This window comes from Saimiri boliviensis, chromosome 6 (assembly GCF_048565385.1).
Source record: "Saimiri boliviensis isolate mSaiBol1 chromosome 6, mSaiBol1.pri, whole genome shotgun sequence".
Lineage (NCBI taxonomy): Eukaryota > Metazoa > Chordata > Mammalia > Primates > Cebidae > Saimiri > Saimiri boliviensis.
The window spans coordinates 48,704,164-48,724,501 of record NC_133454.1 but is presented as its reverse complement, the minus strand read 5'-3'; the positions used below and the strand labels follow the sequence as shown (position 1 = coordinate 48,724,501).

General features: G+C 40.1%; 1 protein-coding gene across 19 annotated transcripts in view; it reads right to left on the bottom strand.

Annotated features, from left to right (window-relative positions):
- NCAM1 (neural cell adhesion molecule 1) overlaps window positions 1-20,338 on the bottom strand; it is a 341,199-nt gene that overhangs the window by 224,972 nt on the left and 95,889 nt on the right. The gene's annotated exons all lie outside the window — the stretch shown is intronic.

Below are 20,338 nucleotides of genomic sequence, written 5' to 3'. Positions count from 1 at the left end.
ACCAGCCTTACGGGAACACATGCATTCCAGTAAAAGTACCAGTAGTATCAAGCCACAAATCTCCTGAGTGCCTAGGTTGCTGTTCCCATCAGCAAACACTGTTTACATGAAAGCCTAACACACACACAGCTTAAACCCTGAACTTTAACAGCCAGTGCCTTTCCACATCTATGAACTGCCATTTATTTAGCTATTCATCTATCAATCTAACCATCTATCTACCTATCATTTTTCTTCCTTTATTCCTTTCCATTCCTTCCTTCTTTTTGTCTGACCATCCATGTCTTTTCTTTCTTTCTTTCTTCTTTTCCTCCTTTACTTTCTTTTTCTTTCATCTATCATTCTATCATCTTTCATCCATTCATCTTTCTTTCTTCCTGTTCATCTATCTTTGTGTCTGTTCATCCATCTAGCTGTCAATCTAGCTATCTTTCTTTTTATCCATCCATTCATTCATCGATCTTTCATCTATCTATCATCTGTAATGTTGCTAACATCAAAACATTTATGGTTGTGGACAGGATATCTTCCAAGCCAGGTACCTTTGGCCCTCCTGTTGAAAAGAGTCAACTCCTATTCATCTATGGCTGTAAAAGCAACGTTTCAAATTAAGGTAACTGAAAGTTGTCTGTAAACTTTAAGGGGAAGTTATAAGTTCTATGTGCCTTAGGCCAGCGCTATTTTGGGATGGGGAAGCAGTCAGTATAGAATAATAGTTAAATGTTTAAGCTCAGACATTAGACTGCCCGTGTTCAAAGCCCACCCTCTTCTCTTATCAGCTCTGTGCTTTTAAGCCAGTTGCCTAACCTTTCTGCTCCTCCATTTGTTCCACTGTGAAACAAGGTGCTATTGATACCAACTCTGGAGACTGCATTCAGGGAGTGAAATAAATAAGGTAGCTACTGGATACTCAGCAACGTTATGACTCTGCCTTCTACAGTGTATTTTAATCTGTTTTTTTTTTATAGCAATCAAATTAGTATAGGCTAATGAGAACTCCTCTGAAAAATAATTATCAAACTGTGCTGCCTTTCTCATGTTACTTTCCCCAAATGCTGTTAAAAGGAACAGTAAGTCTTTAGAAACATATCACAATTCATCTTTTTTCTCATCATTCACCTATAGCTTTGTGGTTCTATTTATCACACCTCAGAGTTTTATATGACAAAACTTCTAGCATTCCTAAAGCTGATCAGCAGATAATGTAACATAGTTAGAAAGCCAATTTAAAAAATTAAAAAACCTCTTTTATCCAAAGAAAAATTTCCTTGAGTTGAGCCACTTCATTCACCTCCAAGAAAAAAAGCATATTTCTATAACATGCTGGCCTATCTTAGCAGACAGGTTGAAATAAAATAAAGGAATTTATCCATTCTGAATCTATCATCTGGGAAAAGAAGAAATATATCTCTCATTTAAATTCATTTGCAATATATTTTTGTATCAGGAAGTATAAATAATGCATGATGGCATTTCAGAACCTCAGATTAATGCTCCAGTGTTTTCTGCACATTCTATTGCTTTACATTTTGTAGTCACAGGGCGCATGATCTCACAGCAAGCTCAGCTAATGTGTTTCCCAGGGGGCCGTTTTAAGGAGGAAAGTGGGAAGGAAATTGTCTCTCCCAGGGTGTTGAGGTGTCTGAGTGTACTTCCTTCCGTTACCACAATTATTTTCTTAATGGGTGCTCCCTCAACTGCCGAGCTGCCGAAGCCTGACTGTGACCCACTGAGAAGTTCTTAATGCCCAGCAGTGACTCACCCATCTCCTGAAAATGGCCATCCCCTCTATCTGCCCAGGAAGGCCATGATGATGGAGGGAGTCCACCCAATGCTGGCTTTCTCACTTGCAGGGGAAACAGGCTTCCTTCCCAGCAAGTTTGTCCTGGGAAAATGCTTACAGCATAAACCAATTGTCATCTTCCTCTCTTGTAAACACTTGTATCTTTATTTCATATGTGTTTAAAGAATACACTAAAACTGGGGATATTTTCTCTCAAATATCTGCATCCTTCCATTCCTTAGATATAAAAGTTTAAAAAAGCTCACGAGCTGGCATTTCATTGCTAGGTTCTACAAATCATGGTTTTGTTTGTGTTTTTTGAGACAGAGGTCCCACTCTGTCACCTAGTCTGGAGTGCAGAGGCGAGATCTTGGCTCACTGCAACCTCCACCTCCCAGATTCAAGTGATTAGCCTGCCTCAGCCTCCCAAGTACTTGGGACCACAGGCCTGCACCACCACGCCTGGCTAATTTTTGTATTTTTAGTAGAGATGGGGTTTTGCCATGTTGGTCAGGCTGGTCTCCAACTCCTGACCTCAAGTGATCTGCCCACCCTGGCCTCGCAAAGTGCTTGGATTACAGGTGTGAGCCACTGCACTCAGCCTACAAATCATGTTTTCCAGCGTATGTGTGTGTATGTGTGTGTGTGTCACATCCAGAAAGAATGAGCAAAGTGCAGCACAATGAAACAAATAACTAAAAAAAAAAAAAAAAAAAAACTTTCTTATCCTCCCTCAAAAGTCAAATAAAGATTACTAGATCATCCTGGAATGCTGCCATGTTCTGAAGAAGTTATGGGTCCAAAGTTGTTCAGACAATAGTCTGATATGGAAGGGCATGAAAAAGAACAGGTAGACAGGAAGGAACCAGGCAAGTGTCCTCCTTGCCTGAGGAAAAATGATTCAAACTTGGTAGATCTCTCATTGACCCAGCAGTTTTCTTTCCTTTAGTTAAACAGATGTTATTGACCTTGGTTAAATATTGCTGAGGCTAAATATCATAATGACAATATCGCTAAAAATAGTGATCTTGAATAAATCTGCTGTGAAATCAAAAAAAGGAAAAGGAAACTACTCAAAAATATCTAAGCACATTTAGATTCCAACAAATGCTTGCAGAGCACCTGCAGGGCACAGGGTGTGATGCTAGGTGGAGCAGGGCCCTGGAGGCTGTGTCAGGCAGGGTCCCTGAAGGCTGGGGAGCAAGCTAAGACTGGGGCATAAGGAGATGTGCTGCAAGCTGGAAAGCTGGATGTGCTCACAGCAATGAGGAGACTCTGAAGAGGGAAAGTTTGTTCCTGGAGAGGCAACAAAAGACTTCTTAAAAGTGATGGCATTCCAAATCCACCTTTGATTAAAAGTAGGATTTCAGGCTGGGCACGGTGGCTCACACCTATAATCCCAGCACTTTGGAAGCCCAAGATGGGTGGATCACCTGAGGTCAGGAGTTCGAGACCAGCCTGGCCAAGATAGTGAAACCCTGTCTCTACTAAAAATACAAAAATTAGCTGGGCATGGTAGTGTGTCCTTAGAATCCCAGCTACTCGGGAGGCTGGGGTAGGAGAATCTCTTGAATACGGGAGGAGGAGGTTGCAGTGAGCCGAGATCGTGACATTGCACTACAGCTTGGGGGACAAGAGCAAAACTCTGAATAAGAAAGAAAGAAAGAAAAAGAAAGAAAGAAAGAAAGAGTGAGAGAGAGAAAGAAAGAAAGAAGGAAGGAAGAAAGAAAGAAAGAAAGAAAGAAAGAAGGAAAGAAAGAAAGAAGGAAAGAAAAAAAGGAGAAAGAAAAGGAAAGAAAAAGAAAGGAAAGAAAAAGAAAGAAAGAGAGAAAGAGAAAAAAGAAAGAAAGAAGGAAAGAAAGAAAGAAGAAAGGAAGAAAGGAAGGAAGAAATGAAGGGAGGAAGGGAGGAAAGTGAAAAAAAGTAGGATTTCAACAGTAACACAGGAAGGAGAGGGGATGGACAATGTGAGTCAGAAGGCATATCATGCCTCTATTTGAAATCCTTCATGACACCCACAGGATGAAGTTCCAAAGCCTGACAGAGCACCCCTCCCCGATCTGTCCCCAGTCCCCCCTCGCCAACCTCATCTCCTACTGACCCCCATTTCCCACCCTGGGTGAAACCACCTACAGTTCCCACTTTCCCATTCTCTTTCTACTGGAGGGAAATAAAGTCAAAAAGAAGGTTGGTCTAGATCACAGAAGGCTTTAAATGGCAAAATTAGAATTTGAGAACACAAATGATGAGGAAGAAGAGGAGGAAATTTACTGGTATTGACTGAGCATTCACTATATGGCAGGCACTAATCTAAGTAATGATGAAAAGTCAAGGACACTTTATGGAGCAGGAGAGGGATGGGATGAGGGTTATGCTTTATGAAGATAAATCTAACAGCAACGGGTGAAGGGGAGAGCCAAAGATTCTGGCAGTCACCCTGCCAAGGCCACACTGGTTATGGAGAAGGGAATGGAAAAGTCAGGGCTGAGGCAGACCTGAGGTCTTCACAAATGATGGCTGGGACAGGTGAAGAAGAGACCAAGAGAATGACCATGGCCCTAACAGGAGGAAAAAGGTGATGTGTCTGGGGTGTATTCCATACAAAGCATTCTGGGGAAGGAACTGGAAGTGTGGGCTGCCGTGCAGGTGAGAGAAAAGAGCTAGGGACAGCTCAAGAGTCAAGGAGGATAGCAGGGAAGATCCTAAGTACGGCTTTCAAAGACACCTGCATTCGGGGACTGGGAACGAGTGCAGGAGGCTGAAAAGAACAAAAGTAAGTGAAGTCAGAAAGGGAGAGGCAAACCAGAGGAGAACAGGGAGCAAGGACAGAGGGAGGAAGATGCTACGGAGGGCTGAGGCTGAGGCTGAGAAGGCACCTTTGAATTCCGGTGTCTGGAGGATATGGCTAGTAGAAAGGCTGAGGCAGGGAGTCAGGAATGGAAGGAAAAGGAGGCGATAACATCCTTCGGACAAATGGTGAGGAAAGGAAGAAGAGAGGAGCAAGCAAGAGAGAGCAAGGGGGTGCTCTCTGCCCCTGTCAGATGCAAGGAAGCCCCGTGACGTCTGCAGGCTGGACTCTGGGCTCAAAGATCTGCTGGAGAAGAAAAGACATCAAATGCCACAGGGCAAGACTTAACTGATGAAATAGGTACCAGAGAAAGTCAGAGGAGGGAGGCGCGAGTGACAAGGGCAAAGTTCAGCTTCTGAAAGATGGATTGTTTGGGTTTTTTTTTTTTTTTCCCGTGAAATTAGAAAGAAGGAGAAAGTGAATTAAGAGAGAAAGGTATTTTAGAGAGAGAGAAGAAAAGCTGAGGGAACTCTTTCAGAGCACTGTTTCTTGCTCGTAATGTATAAAAGCCACTGAGGGACAGAGGGCCAGGTAAAGGGGTAAAGTGCATCTGGGTGGGTGAGGAGGACTCTACCAGTGGTCACTGGGACACCCATGGGAGGAGCAGTTGAACCAGTCAGACCTCACCCCAGAGGGGTTCAGAGTAATGTTGCTGTTGTTGTTTTGAGTGGGGGAGAACAAATCTTAAAATATTTTTCAGACATACAAAAAATGACACGACAAGAAGAGACCTAAAGATGTTCATTATTATATCTTCTTTTGTTAAACGTTCCTATGACACCCTGACGAGTGGGTCTACCATTGGTTCACATGCAGTTGCCAAAATAAATCTGAAGATAGCTGTCCCCATTACATAACCAAGTGGTCGATTCATTATATAGTTACTCTCCTGGCTTCATAGACTATATCAGCATGCTACCCAAAGATGTAACACAAAGAAACATCTCTTTCCAGTACCCCTAATGTGAGAAAAGGCTTTAAAACTTTTTAAAACATAACCACATTAACATACATAAAGGCGTGTATGGGTTTATGATTGTCTTATATCCAATTTGAGTATGAAAGAAATAAGTAAAATCCAGCATATATTTATTTTTTGATTGTGTATTGAGCATAAACTATGTTCTATAAAATATTTTAAGAAGATATTTCACAGTTGATTGAAATCTATCTCATCATATATTCTGTACCAATGACATTTCCTTGTAGCTGAAAATAATTTAATTTAGAATAAATTTATGGAAACTGTGCCATGCTGTTTCCTTGAACACTTAAATTAAAAGCAAAGTCATACATATTAATAGTATAACACTGGGCAGAATAATAATTTGAAAAGAAAGAAAAGAGTCTTACCTATTGTAACAGAATAATATGAGTAGGAATACAATAGCCAAACCATCCAGAAATGTTATTCCAGCCAGAAGAGATGAAGAGTAGAAGGGGGAAAAAAGGGGAAAAGTGGTCATCAATAGTGACATAAAAACACTTTTGTTTTCTAAACCAACCAACAAACAATATCTATAACAAACTGAGAATTGCCCATCCATTTATACGAGAGGACATAAATGATAGAAGCTATTATTTGCCATATTTATGGTTTCTAAATACAGAATTATTCAACAGACACACAATGATTCCAAACAGAAATTATTTTGATTTACATGAGAGAGCGGTGTATTTTAAAGTTAGGAACAGAGATAGGAAAACTACTGCATGCAAGTCAAATTCACCCACCATCTATTTTTGTACATAAAGTTTTATTGGAACCCAGCCACATCCATTTGTTTATGTATTGTCTGTGGCTACTTTCGTGCTATAGCAGCAGAGCAACAGAGGCCACACAGCCCACAAAACCTAAATATTTACTATTTGGCCCATTATTGAAAATGTTTGCTGTTCCCTTTTTAAGGGTAATGATAAAATTGTTCCTTTACCTTTTTCCTTCTCAAACAATCACGTTCCAACCGGCCTAGACCTGTGCTGTCCAATATGGCAGCCACCATGCATTTGCAACCAGGGTATATTTGGACTGTCTTATAGCTAGTCCAAATTGAGGGGTGTAAAATGCACACCAGATTCCAAAGAGTCAGTAAAATAACAGCAAAAAGGTAAGATATCACACCAATTATTTTTATTTATTTATTTATTTTTAAATTATTATTTTTTTTTTGAGAGACAAGAGTCTCATTCTGTCGCCCAGGCTAGAGTGCAGTGGTGTGATCCTGGTTCACTGCAACCTTCACCTCCCAGGTTCAAGAAATTCTCCCTGCCACAGGCTCCCGAGTAGCTGGGATAACAGGCACCCACCATCATGCCAGGCTAATTTTTATATTTTTAATAGAGATGGGGTTTTGCCGTGTTGGCCAGTCTGGTCTCGAACTCCTGACCTCAGATGATCCATCCGCCTCAGCCTTTCAAACTGCTGGGATTACAGACATGAGTCACTGCACGAAGCCAGTTATTTTTAAAATAGTGCATGCATGTTGAAATGATAATACTTTTGATATATTGAGTTGAACAGAATATATTATTAAAATTAGTTTCAGCTATTTCTATTTTTAACACAGCTACTAGAAAATTTTTAAATACATATGAAGCTCTAATTTTATTTCTCCTGGAGAGTAGTAGCCTAGAGTCTAGGCCGCAGGCAAATAATACTCTGAAAATTAAACTTCTCCAGGATCTGACGCTGAAATAATATAATTCAACTTATATTCTATGTCTAGGCTATATTCCCAGAACTTAGACAACAAATGATTGGTAATTGGTCTGCTTTTTGGTTTGCTTCATAACTAAATTGTACAACTTGTCTGGTTAATTTGGTCCTTGAGATGACTGAAGAAAATGAGTGAGAATGCTCAATTATTGGCTACATACAGACACAGTGTAAGTCGCTGCTATCAAACTGCCTGGGAGCAATAAATTTTGGTGAAGACCAGTTATATCCTTTCATTGATACGAACAATGAAAACTCTCACCTCCAGCAAGTTCCCTGCAACACGTAAATAAGTAAAGGAGTGGAACAGAAGAGCAGAAAAACCTCCGGGAAAAGCCAAGTTCAAGTGAGCCTCTATTTGCCAACTGCAAAAAACAAACCTGGACAATACAACCTATCGCACAAAATGCGTTAATAATCATTGCAGATTTGCACATATTCTGCTTAACATTTACCTCATTTAACACCCAAAGGTCAACACATTTAGAGTACATATACATTTTTTGAATCAGTGAGTTTTCCCTTTGGTTAGGCATTTTTTTCCATGTTTATTTATGTCATATAAGTAGACAAATTGATGACATTTACATACATGATGAGAAGTCAGCCAATGTCTATTCACCTCATCATATCTGCAGTATTTGTAAACTATAATACCCCTTCCTGGAACACCAACACCCTTTTCTCCCAAGAAAACGCAGAACCAGCTATAAAGGTGTGACTGTGATAAAAGCCAATGGAGTCTCACCTCTGGGCAACCACCATGGGGAGCAAGAAATGGCAGAAGCAAAGCATTTCTCCCCCTCAACATCTCCATGATGTTTTTAAAATTTTAACCTAATTTTAACTCAGTGGAGGCCAAACCCTAGATTACTTTTGGAGATGAACTAAATCCAAGGCTCGAATATGCAGACCCAAGCACTCCACAGCACTGTCTCTCTGTCATGTCTTCAACTACCCATCACCAAATTGGTACCAGCCTCAAACCAAGCAGATCTAGTATGCTGGATGCTAAGGGATGCCAGTGGTTAACAAATGAAAATTCTCCCTTGCTCTAAAGATGCTTAGAATTAGCAGGGAGATAAGATGAGCATAAAATTAAATACAATGCAAGTCATACCAAGGTTAAGTCCGGACTAAAGAAGTGAAGTGCTGTAGGGCTCTCAGAGATGGGAAAGTCCCTTTCTTTTCAACTACAAGGATCCGGAAAGTTTCCTTGGAAAGGATGGCACAAGACGAGGATGATGAAGGAATTCTGCGCAGAGAGAATTACCCACAAAAGGCAAGGAGGCCAGTGGGCTTGCTGGAGAATGGTGAGTGGGGCACTTTGGCTGGGACATCAATTTAGGGATTAGTGAGTGGTAATTGGAACAACATGTTAGAACTGGGTCATAGAGAGGGCCTCAGTGTCGGACAAAGAAACCTGGATTTCATTTTTGGCAGGCTGGGGAGAATTGGTGCAGCCTTCAGATGGAGGGATTGACAAGATGCACAAAGACACAGAGGCAAGAGCCCAGGCCTGGGTGTCGGGAAGCACCAGGTTGGGGGTGGTGCTCCTGACCCGCAACGGGGAGTGAGCCTGGCCCTCTGGGACTGTGTTTTGACATTTTTCTTTCCTTGGAGGCTGGGCCAGACAATCTCTAAAATTCCCACACACTTGAAGCAAAAGTCTGAATCCAGGAAGAGAGCTGTGTTTTGGGAAGATTTACCTGGCACTTGTGAAGCCAGAGGCCGGAACCCTGAGGCCTAGGGGGGAGGCTACAGGCACAGTACCTCATGTCAACATGAGGACCTGAGTATGTGTTTGAAGCAGAACATGAGAGGAATATAGAAATGCCTGCAGCACTGAAAAGGGAAAAATCATTGGACTTATTTAATAAGTGTAGACATTTTTTATAAATATAGGTAACTATATATTTTATAGATACAGATAAGTATAGATATGGATAGTTATTTAATAATAACGTATTTATAAAGAACAGTAAGGAAGAACTCAAATGCAATTGTGAGGCTCTGAATCTGGGTGCATTAGAGAAGAACTGAACACTGAACAGGTTCAATCCAAATCGGCAGATGCTTTGTAAATCAACTCCTGTGTAACAGAGCCTGTGCTCAGGGGCTGAGAGATTATGGAAACGGGGTCTCTGCAGCCAAGGCGTTCCCATACCAGCACCAGTGTGAGGCTGCTGTGGGCTTGCACCTTGTTTCTGTTATTTTATTACTGTTATCAAGGAGAGAAGAGGAGGACAATGGCCATTTCAGCCTTGAACTAGCCTGGGAACAGACCCAGGCGGCAAGGGCAGAGCCATGGGATTCCAACTCACAAACCCAGCCCTCTTATTTTTCTCCATGTGTTATTTTGAGCAATTCTGTAACTTTTCTGAGCTTCAATTGCTTCATCTTAAAAAGGTGGCTGATAATAACGTCCTCTCTAAATTATAACGAGGATTAAACAAGCTGAGGAACGTGGGAGCACTTTGTGAATCTCGAAATACTTTATGAATGTGATTTGATGTGGGCGTTAATTCTAAGGCATTGGTGTGGCATCAGGTACCTGATAAAAATTCAGATATAAAGACTGGAGGAGGATCTAGCTAGAGATAAGTTTGGAAGCCATATTAATAAGGATGGTAGTTAAAGTCATGGGTACAGAAGAAAGGGTGAATGGAAAAAGCACAGTGAAAAAAGCTGAGATGAAAGCCCACCGATTCCTGGCAAGCGATGTGAGCATTCAAAAAAAAAAAACACTGGGCCAGAAATCAAGAAGCCCAGGCACCAGCTCATCTGCACTCCTTAATCAGTGTTTGGCTTTAAGTACATTATTTAAGCCCATAGCTTTTTAATTCAGATGTCAGTGCCCCCAGGGCCTACAGAGGTGTGCAAAATGGTACTGAAATCTCAGCCTGTCTGTAGAGCATCAATTTTCTTGAAAGATTTGAGATGGGGCGGAGCAGGAACTTACCTTGAAAGGTAGAATGGTTTACAAGAAGAGTGAGAATTAGGATAATAGCAAAGGGCTCCAAGAAAGAGGGTTCTGGAAGGAAAAGTTGGTCAGAAGTATCAATTGAGATCAGCAGATGAACTCCACAACAGCAGAAGGGATCTGCTGTTGTGGGGAGGGGAGATCTGGGAGTTGATAATCACCTGGAGGGAAGGCATCTATAAAGCAGAGGGTGGCAGAGGTGATGGCAACACAGAAAGGGGAGAGTGGGAGGTGAGCGCAGGGGCAAGGGAGGGGGAAGCAATGGCTTGGCGGGTGGTTCAGGCTATGGAATCCGGGAGTGGCACCATAGGGGAAAGCAGAGGAGCAAGTCAGGGAGGCCAGAGAGAAGAGAAAGCTGATGGCTCAGCATGGGGGAGTGCCAGAGAGGGCTGCTGCGTCCAGCCTGGAAAAGGAAAAGGGTGGCTCTTCTGTTGAGCTGGGAGGAGAGGGTAATAAGGACTCCAAAAAGTTGGAGTGGAAGAATAAAAAGCAGGAAACAGCTCATGTCAGGTAGATTAGAACTTCCAAATCAGAGACGAGGTTATTTACTAAGAGTAGCAGGATCAGGCTTGGGCTGGGGGCTTGGGGAGTGTGGAAATGGCTTGGAAGAGCATGGGTGGGGACTGAGATAGGGAGTCAGGCACACAAGGCTACAAGAACTCCCTGAGATTGGAGACTTCCCACAGGCACACAGAACAGGAGCAGAGAAGCGACTGGGCCATGTTGATGTGGGGCTAACAAGGCAGGCTCTGAAACTGACCTGGACTTCTCATGGACTGGAGTCACATCCTTAAACTGACTGGTAAATGCTACATGTTTTATTCAGGCCCTCCCAGGCAAGAGCATATTCCAAGAGGAGTGGAGGTAGTCTGCATTCCTTCCTGACATGCCTCTGTCTTGGAAAGACAGATGTTATGAGGAAAATTATACTGAAGAGGAGATCACAGTAATCATAAAATAACAGTGACATAATAATTATTTGGATGAAACATACTTAATAAATGCAAATACGGAAAGTAAGGGCAGTGTTACATTTCATCTAGAAAATATTCCAGTGCTTCTCACATCCAGCTCTGTTAGATGATATGGGCTTCACACACACGAATCACCCAATAATGAAGCTTTCTTCCTAGAACACATGGGCCTTTAAAAAATATTTTGGTGGCATGTTCTTAAAAAAGAATACATTTCCCCAGGAGGCTGAGCATAATTTAATATCTCCTTGGTGTCTTGGGATCATCATTATAAAAATCTGTCACTGTGGTGGACAATATAATACAAGAATGCCTTCAGGGATGGTGAGATGTGCAGAGTTACTGACTCATCCAATAAGGGATCCTAGACCTTGATGTCACTACTGTTACTGATTCTGCTGTCTCCTGCTCCATAGTCTCATCTCAAGGTGAGATGTGTCTTATAAAGTGTTGTCCATATAAACTTGAATTCAGAGTTTCAAGGGAAAAATATGTAATCAAACTTATCAAACTAGAATTGCTCTTTTCATAGAATTATAACAAAATGGGTTCTAGTTATAAGGTCTACGGGTATTTCTGTAAGACTCCTACAAAGTAGTAGTGTATGGGTTTTGTGACAACTGTTTTCAGTGATTTGTTATTTTTACTGTGTTTCATTTTCTTTTCTCTACAAATTCAAAGAATAAGGTGTTAAAAGTCTAACCGCCCCAGGTAAATGTAGTATTATTATATTGCCTTCTCCACCATAAAATGCTAGAAAGTGTTGATTCAAGGTTATTAACAGGGTCTTTGTAACGTAGACTCCAGAATACTTTATTATAATAACAGAATATTTCCTGTGTGTTTTTAAATGTCAAAGGAGAATAGAAACTATTTTTCAGCCCTGAATTTCTTATCACAAACGGCATCATGATAGCTAGATCCCTTAGGTTTGGGGTTTGGCTAGTCATGCTGACGCCTCCCCATAATGAATCCTTGATTTAATATTTATAAACCACAAGCTATTTGTGAATCCCTAAAGCTGCTGACAACTAAGGAAAGGGGATATTAAAACAATATTTCATCTTCATCTTCTGCCCCATCCTACACTGAGATGTTAACAGATTGGAGCTGTCACCCAATCACACATCGTCCAGATCTACAGAAACCAGGGCCATTCAAGAGAAGCAGTGTAAGAAGGAGAAAAAGAAGAAAGGGAATAACCACAAAACCTCATAAGCAATTCATATGTACAAATGAATTCTCTTGCTTCTGGAATATGGCTAGATATTTAGTTCTACAATTTAAAAATGGCTTTCTTTCTTAATAAAGGAAAAGAGTCGTGGTAAGTAACACCAAGGCTCCAGGCAAATATTAGTGTGTTTGTATCTTAAATACTTGACAGCAAAGCCTTTAGGGTTTTCTTTTAAATCTCTGTCCCAAATTCGCAGCCCCTAAAGGGTAAGTGAGGATGAAAATAAAAAAGTCTGTTGTCTCAAGGACAAATCCCCATGGGAAGAGTTTATTTGCCCAGGTACTCATGTGCCACCTGCCTGCACATGACGGGACAACAGGCAGCAAAAGAAACTGACCCCCAGGACATGTGGGTGAGTTAAGTTGAAGCCTAATTATCACCACTAGATTTCAGGTTAATTTTCCTTTTCTGTCAACAGCACAAAATGAAAGACAGCTCATCAATCATATAAATTAGCATATAAATTCTCAGGCCCAAACCTCAAAGAAACTAGGCCAAATCTAAAGGAAATCAGAATAAATTGCAAGTCAGAACTTGAACAAAAGTAGATTATAACTCTCAGCAGTTTTCTCTCTCTTATGGATATCGAACACAATATATCTAAAACAATGGTAACAGGATTGCAGTATGAAGATGTTACTGACCAATCAACTTTATAAATCCCTACAAGATATGTAGGATTGATCTAAATTTCTTAGACATGCTTCAGGGTCCATCGGGAGTGCTTACTGCAATGCTGTGAACACAGTGGAAGTTCAACAAGTGCATATGAACTAATTAAAAACAAGCAGGAGAACAAAAGTACTTTTTATAAGAGTAAGGAAGCTGGAATATACAGCCCTTTAAAAGACAGCTCCAGAAAAAGGAATAGATCCACAGCCGTATGGCTTGTTTACCTTTAATTCATATGATTTTCTTTTAATCCTTCAAAGAATAGCCACTATTCTCTTTTCATAGTAGAGGAAAAATATGTTTCCACTTCTACTGAAGAAAAAATTAACCCAGTATCTAATTTGAGATTAAAAGTAAAAGTAAAAGTAAGAGACTTCTACATTTTCATCCTAATCTTTCATCAGTCTTTATTTTGTCTCCACGCTTGTTTTAATACATCTGAAGCTGGGCACCCCCAACTCCACCCCCATTTGCACATTTCCTGCTATATTTTCCAAACAACAGCAATGCTGCTGCTGCTGCTGCTGCTACCACTACTATTATTACCACTACTACTTTAGGATATGGAGGAGGATAGAAATCTGCTCACCTCTGCTTCCCTAAGCAAGTCTGATAACATCACTATCACACATGAAGCACAGCCTATTTCAGATGCACAGCCCACCTCAGAGCTGCAATTACTGGTCCTAATTCTAAAACCAGAAGCAGTGATGTGTCTGAATTCCAGGGAGATGACTGAATGGAAATGTTCACATCTGATCACCTCTCACATACAAATTACTGTGCATGCCAATCTGGCAATTACCTCAAAAGTAATAGTAAAAGCCATGCAATCAAATTCATTATTATGGTTGCCTTCAATTATGGGAGGCAAGAACGTGACTCAGAACATTTACTGAGGGGGAAAAATACATCTCTGCATCTATTTTAATTTTAAATCAAGTCATTTCATTTAGAAAACTCTTTTAATTTTGGAAAAGACTCTCTGTTGAAATACCCAGCTAAGTATAAGAAAATAATCAGCTCATTTCCCCTGGCATTCAGGAAATTTACTGCACAGAAAACAAAACCTCCATTTCCACTCTTTTCTTCAATTGAATCCCAACAGGTAGAAGGTTTAAGTCTCTAACACTTCTCAAACGGACACATAAAAATAGTGTAAGGAATATAAGAATGGAATTAAAACATCATTATGTGCTCCTAGAAGGAAGAAAATGCCATGATGTTCACCAAACCCTGCTCCTTTTTCTGCCTGGGCACATAGGAAAAGAATATTCCCCAGGCTCCCTTCAGGTAGGTGGGGGCAATGCAGTGTGAATGGAAATACAACAATGTCCTCAAACTACATCCAGGTATTGTCCCTGGAACCTCCCACAAAGCATCCTTTATAGCACTCCCTCTCTCCTGTGAGTAGGCTGACAGGATGCAGAGGATTCTGGGAAGGGCTGGGGAACAGAGGTGCCTGAATCTCTGAATGACTGTATGGAGCAGGGCCTGCTACAGTTCCAATTCCCTGCTGACCTGTGGTAAACCCCTGAGATCTGGGTGGAAGAGAGTGTTTTAGTAGATGGCATACCCTGAACAAAGCAAGTGCAAAAGTATAGTCATCAGTCCCCCCATCTATTACCTGAGTGGAAGTTATGCAAATCACCCAAATTAAGCTTCAGGTTTTTATTTGAAATTGAAAATTCTGGGAGGATTACTTCAGCCCAGAAGTTCAAGACCAGCCTGGGCAACATAGAAAGAGCATCTCTAAAAAAAAATAAAAAATTAGCTGGATGTGGTGGCATGTCAGTGGTTGCAGCCACTTGAGGGGGTGAAGCGGGAGGATCACTTGAGCCCAGGTGGTCAGAATGCAGGGAGCTGTGATCAACTGCTGCACTCCAGCCTGGGCAACAGAGTGAGACCCTGTCTCAAAAACAAACAAACAAAAAAGATGCTAATACAGTAATATAGTCAGTCCTCATTATTTGCAAGATTCTGTATTTACCAATTCACCTACTCTCTGAAATTTGTTTGTAACCCCATAATCAATACTTGCAGTATGGTCACGTGCAGAACGTTGTCCTTCCCAGCTGAAGTTGAACAAGGCGATGCTCTGCCTTCCTGCCTCAGCTCTCATACTATAAACAAGTGTCCTTGCCACGATTTTTTGTTTTTGTCTTGTTTTGTTTTTTTGTTTGTGTTTTGAGACAGTGTCTCACTCTGTCACCCAGGCTGGAGTGCAGTGGCTCGATCTTGGCTCACTGCAACCTCCGCCTCCTGGGTTCAAGCGATTCACCTGTCTCAGCTTCCAGAGTAGCTGGGATTACAGGCACCCACCACCACACCCGGCTAATTTTTATATTTTTAGTAGAGGTGGGGTTTCGCCATGCTGGTCAGGCTGGTGTCAAACTCCTGACCTCAGGCGATCTGCCCACCTCGGTCTCCCCAACTGTTGAGATTACAGGTGCGAGCCACATCTATTTAGTGCTATGTATTTCACGTTTTTATGCTTTTGGCAGGGGTGTCACTGTTAAAATGCCTCCCAAGGTAGTACTGAAGTAATGTCTAGTGTTCCTAAGTATAAGAAATCTGTGATGTGCCTTACAATGAAAATATAAGTGTGAGATAAGCTTTTCCAGTCACAGAATATGAATAGTCATGCTGATGGCCCTGAGTTCAATTTTAACTAATCAAAAATAAATATTAAGTATGGTGTCTTTAAACAGAAACACACATAAAACAAGTTAACATGTTGATCCATTGACAAAAATGGGGCCAGAGGCTCCCAGGAACCTAATCCTGCATTTCAGTAGAACAACAATTCAGTGTTCCCTTATTCAGCGTTTGGTGACTTTGTAGAATGCAACTACCAAAAATAACAAGCATTAGCTGTAATCGTATCTCTAAGAGTTGTGAGGATTGTAGGAGATAATGTATGTCAAAGTGTTTTATATATAAGGGAATAAAAAATATTAGTGATTGCTTCCTTTAAATATGTAGGTTGGGTTTTTCACAAACTCCAGCTGCACCAGTGAGCCAATGAAACTGCTTTATTTATTCTCATATCCTACTACAAATCCCTTGTAGAACAACAATTAGTTAAATCTTCTCTTTTGCAACAGGAAGTACAAAATATCGAGTACTGCTTTGTATAACAAAGGATAAAGGGATTTCCTGACACCTTAACAAGACCTGGAAAGCAAATGATATGTCGAATGTACAACTGATGTTCACGCTTCCCTTACAGACATCTGCAGACCGTTCTTGTTTCCCATTAAGACAGATAATTTCATCAAAAAAAAAAAAAAAACTTAACAGGAGAATAAAATGCATCATATTTATAGGTCAATTGTTTCATCTTAACCATCAGTAAGAGATAACATCTTAATTCTGGAAGGAGCTATGTTTGAGATGGTCTCATCTCTTTTCTTAGACTGCTAGATCCTCTTATCAAAGAGTTGGGAGAATTTGCTATGTATACTCCTAAAGTACTCCCCAATACCATACAGTCAACAAGTCTGGAATTACTGTTTTCATCTTTTAGAGAAGAAAGGAACTAAATCAAATACCCAGCCAGGAGCATGGCTGAAACCACATACTTTAGTAACAATAACAAGCACTTTTTTCATGTTTATAACCTAGGCATTGGGCTAACAGCTGCCCATAGAGTACCTCTCTGATCATCACAGCGTTGCAATTAGACAGGCCCTACTCATATCTGTGTCAGAAACCAAGATGCAGAAAGTTTTAAATAACTTGCCTGAGGTCACAGAGCTTCTGTTATCTTTATTATCAAATAAAGATAACACCAATCCCTTAGGTACATAGCAGGTGTGTAGGAAATGGCAACATTGCCATCACCCACAGCCACACAGCTAGTAGAGCAGGGAGAGAACTGACAATCAGTCTCTTTGGATCCCCCAGCCTACACTTTTTCCACCCCTACCCGAGCCATCCCTAGAATATACCAAGGCCCAGGCCAAAGTCAGGCATCCTTAGTAAGAATGGCAAAGTTTTTCCTCCACCAGCCTTACCAGCTTAGTTTAACTTATTTTTTAATCACAGCATTATTTTTAATGAAATATTCCATTATGTGCAATATGTTTAAAAAGTCAAATAGTTCAGCAGAAGGCCTTATGTTTAAATGAAGCACGTTTTAAGTCTTTAAAATACTTTCTTCTAAGGTGACACCCCCATCTCTCTCTACATACTTCCTTTAAATGAATATTTCTTGAGTTTCCCAGAGTCCAGTCTCCAGAAGCCCTGACTCCTCTTGCTGTCATCTGCACTGGCTCTCCCTCAACCCTGTTGCTGTTGGTTCCCCATTAACCCTGCTGTGTTCTAAAATCACCTTCATATTGCACAAAAGTATCAATACTGAATTGCTTAAAATGTGCATATACACTTGTTTGATTCATTAGATAACTTTATAATACTACAGTGCAAAGCAACTGAGAAGGAGTGGGAGAGGGCACCACTGCCTTTTAACATAGGACCTTCTGTTAAACTATTTGATTGTTTAAAACCCCATTGTATGTATTTGTTTAATGGAATATTTCTCCACTCTCCAGAGATAACATTTTTCCCGAATTCCTCATCTTCTTTCTTTTCTCCCTTATTTTGCTGAAGCACATCTCCAAATAGCTTCCAGGAAACACATAGTTATTGACTGCCAACGAATCCTGTGATTACGGTCACCTAGGATGTGACCACTGCCTGACAATATCAGCAATTCAATCATTAGCACCCAAGTTTTACTCTACGTATCTGAAAAACACTAACTTTGGGGATTTACATTAGTCACAGAAAAGATGCTTTTGTTCTATGCTAAAGGAGCAGTATCAGCTGGTTAATGCTCAGTTCTGCTCATGTCATAAACCTTCTAGCATTAAAAGATGACCTCTTAACACTGAAGAAATATTTTTGCTAGTTCTATTTAAGAGGTATTATTTTCTGAACTATAGTGATATTTTTAGACCTTGGCAAAAAAAAAACAAACAACTAGACATATTGCTGAAAATAAAAGGAAAAATATAGATGGATGTAAAGTAAATACTCTCTGAACAACTGTTATGCTGTTTTACTTAAGCCGATATTTACAAAGTAAAAACCAAATGGCCAGTTGGTGTAATTACCCAGATAACTTAGGAAGAAAAAAATCACCCTCGTATTGCACAGAAGTATCGATATTGAATTGCTTAAAATCTGCATATACACTTATTTGATAAACTAGATGACCATATAATGCTATAGTGCAAAGCAACTGAGAAAGGCAGGCATGACTTGACAAAGAAACCAAGGTATTATATAGACACCATTTTTCCACCTAGAGCTAACTTTCTAGGAAACATTAATTCATGGATTTGGTTTAGTATGAGTCAAGTCTACACCTCCTGGTAATTTAGTAATAAACAGTGTATCTCTCTTTTATCATAGAAGAATGTGTTTTACAGGGGTGTGACTCATGTTCTATGATAACAATAATACCAAAATGGGCTTCCCATTATCCTTTTTTATGACAAGTTTAAAAAATTTGTTTATAATTGACACATAATAATTGTTCATGTTAACGGGGTACAGTGTGATGTTTCAATACATATATACATTGTATAATGATGAAATCAGGGTGATTAGCATGTTCATCATCTCAAACCTTTATATTTTATGGTCATAACTTTCAAGATCTTCTTTATTAGGTATCTTGAAATAAATAATACATTGATATCAGCTATAGTCATCCTACTTTATAATAGAACACCCAGAACTACTCTTCCTATCTAAGCTGACCAACCTTTTCCCAGTTTGCCTTCCCTTTTCCCCTCTCCAACCTCTGGTAACCGCTATTTTACTCTCTACTTCTATGAGATTAGCTTTTTTGGATTCTACATAGGAGTGAAATCAGGAAGTAGTTGTCTTTCTGTGACTGGCTAGTTTCACTTAACATTATGTCCTTTCTTTCTATTCTATATGAATCAAAACCCTGACACATAATCAATTTCTGGTAAGTTACATTAGCATCAAGACCAGGAATGTAAAAAAAATTGATTTAAATTACCTTAAATTGAAATAAAATCTTATTAAAGAAACTCCATTCATTCTTGGAACACTCAGCTCATGGGAGTCATATGAATCAGGTCTTTCATTATTTGGAGGTGTCTCATCTAATAAGTTCCTAGACTTGACAGTTCAGTGTGAGATAGTTCTTACACATTCAGGTGAAAATTAACTGCAGTAATTATTAAATGCCAAAAGAAGCTGTTTGAAATCAACTTTCATGCCAACAACTTATCTACACCAACAATTCATTACCAAGTCCTTGCTAAAGGCAGAACCATGATTATAAAAACTAAAATCCAGGAAATCATCATTAAAGGTCTTGATGAAGACCAAAATTAACCTAATATTGACTAGCAGCTTCCATACTTATCCTGAAACTTGTCATACTATGATGGGACTTCACTTGCAAAGCACCATTGCTGTGTGTTATCTATGTCATTAGACAAGCCACTAACATTTTAAATTCCTACAACATTGGTTCTGTTATGTTAGCTTTTAGCCATTTCAACTTACATGCTATGTCAACATGTTTTATACGTGCTTTAGGATCCTAGATGTCTTTTCTTTATCTGGAAAACACATAAACATAATTCCTAGGTTTTTGCTTTATTTATTTATTTTTTTGGTGAGCCAATAGTGAAAGAGGCTGTCAATTTTAAAATTTAATTATACAGAGAATTATATTTAGTCATATCAATTTGTTTCTTTGTTCACAGACAATCTCAAGGTGATCCCAGGTCCTGGGATGTAGGAGGAAAAAGCGGTCAGAGAACATGCCTCATCTGTGAGCCTGCTTAGCAGCACTTTGCATTCATAGTTGCTAATCTTCCTAACAAGCCTGCAAGGGACACTGCAGTGTGGGCGGGAAGACCTCAGAAGAGAGGGAACTGGGTCTGAGTCCAGCTCTGCCACATACTGAATATGTGGCATGGGATAAGTTGCCTACGCACTCTGAGCCTGTTTTTCTAGCTATAAAATAGAGATTAAAACATCCAGCTCAGCATGGCTATAATGTACATTAAATGCCTAGCAGGTGCTTAATAAATGACAGCTATCATCATTACTACTATGATCTTAAAGATGACT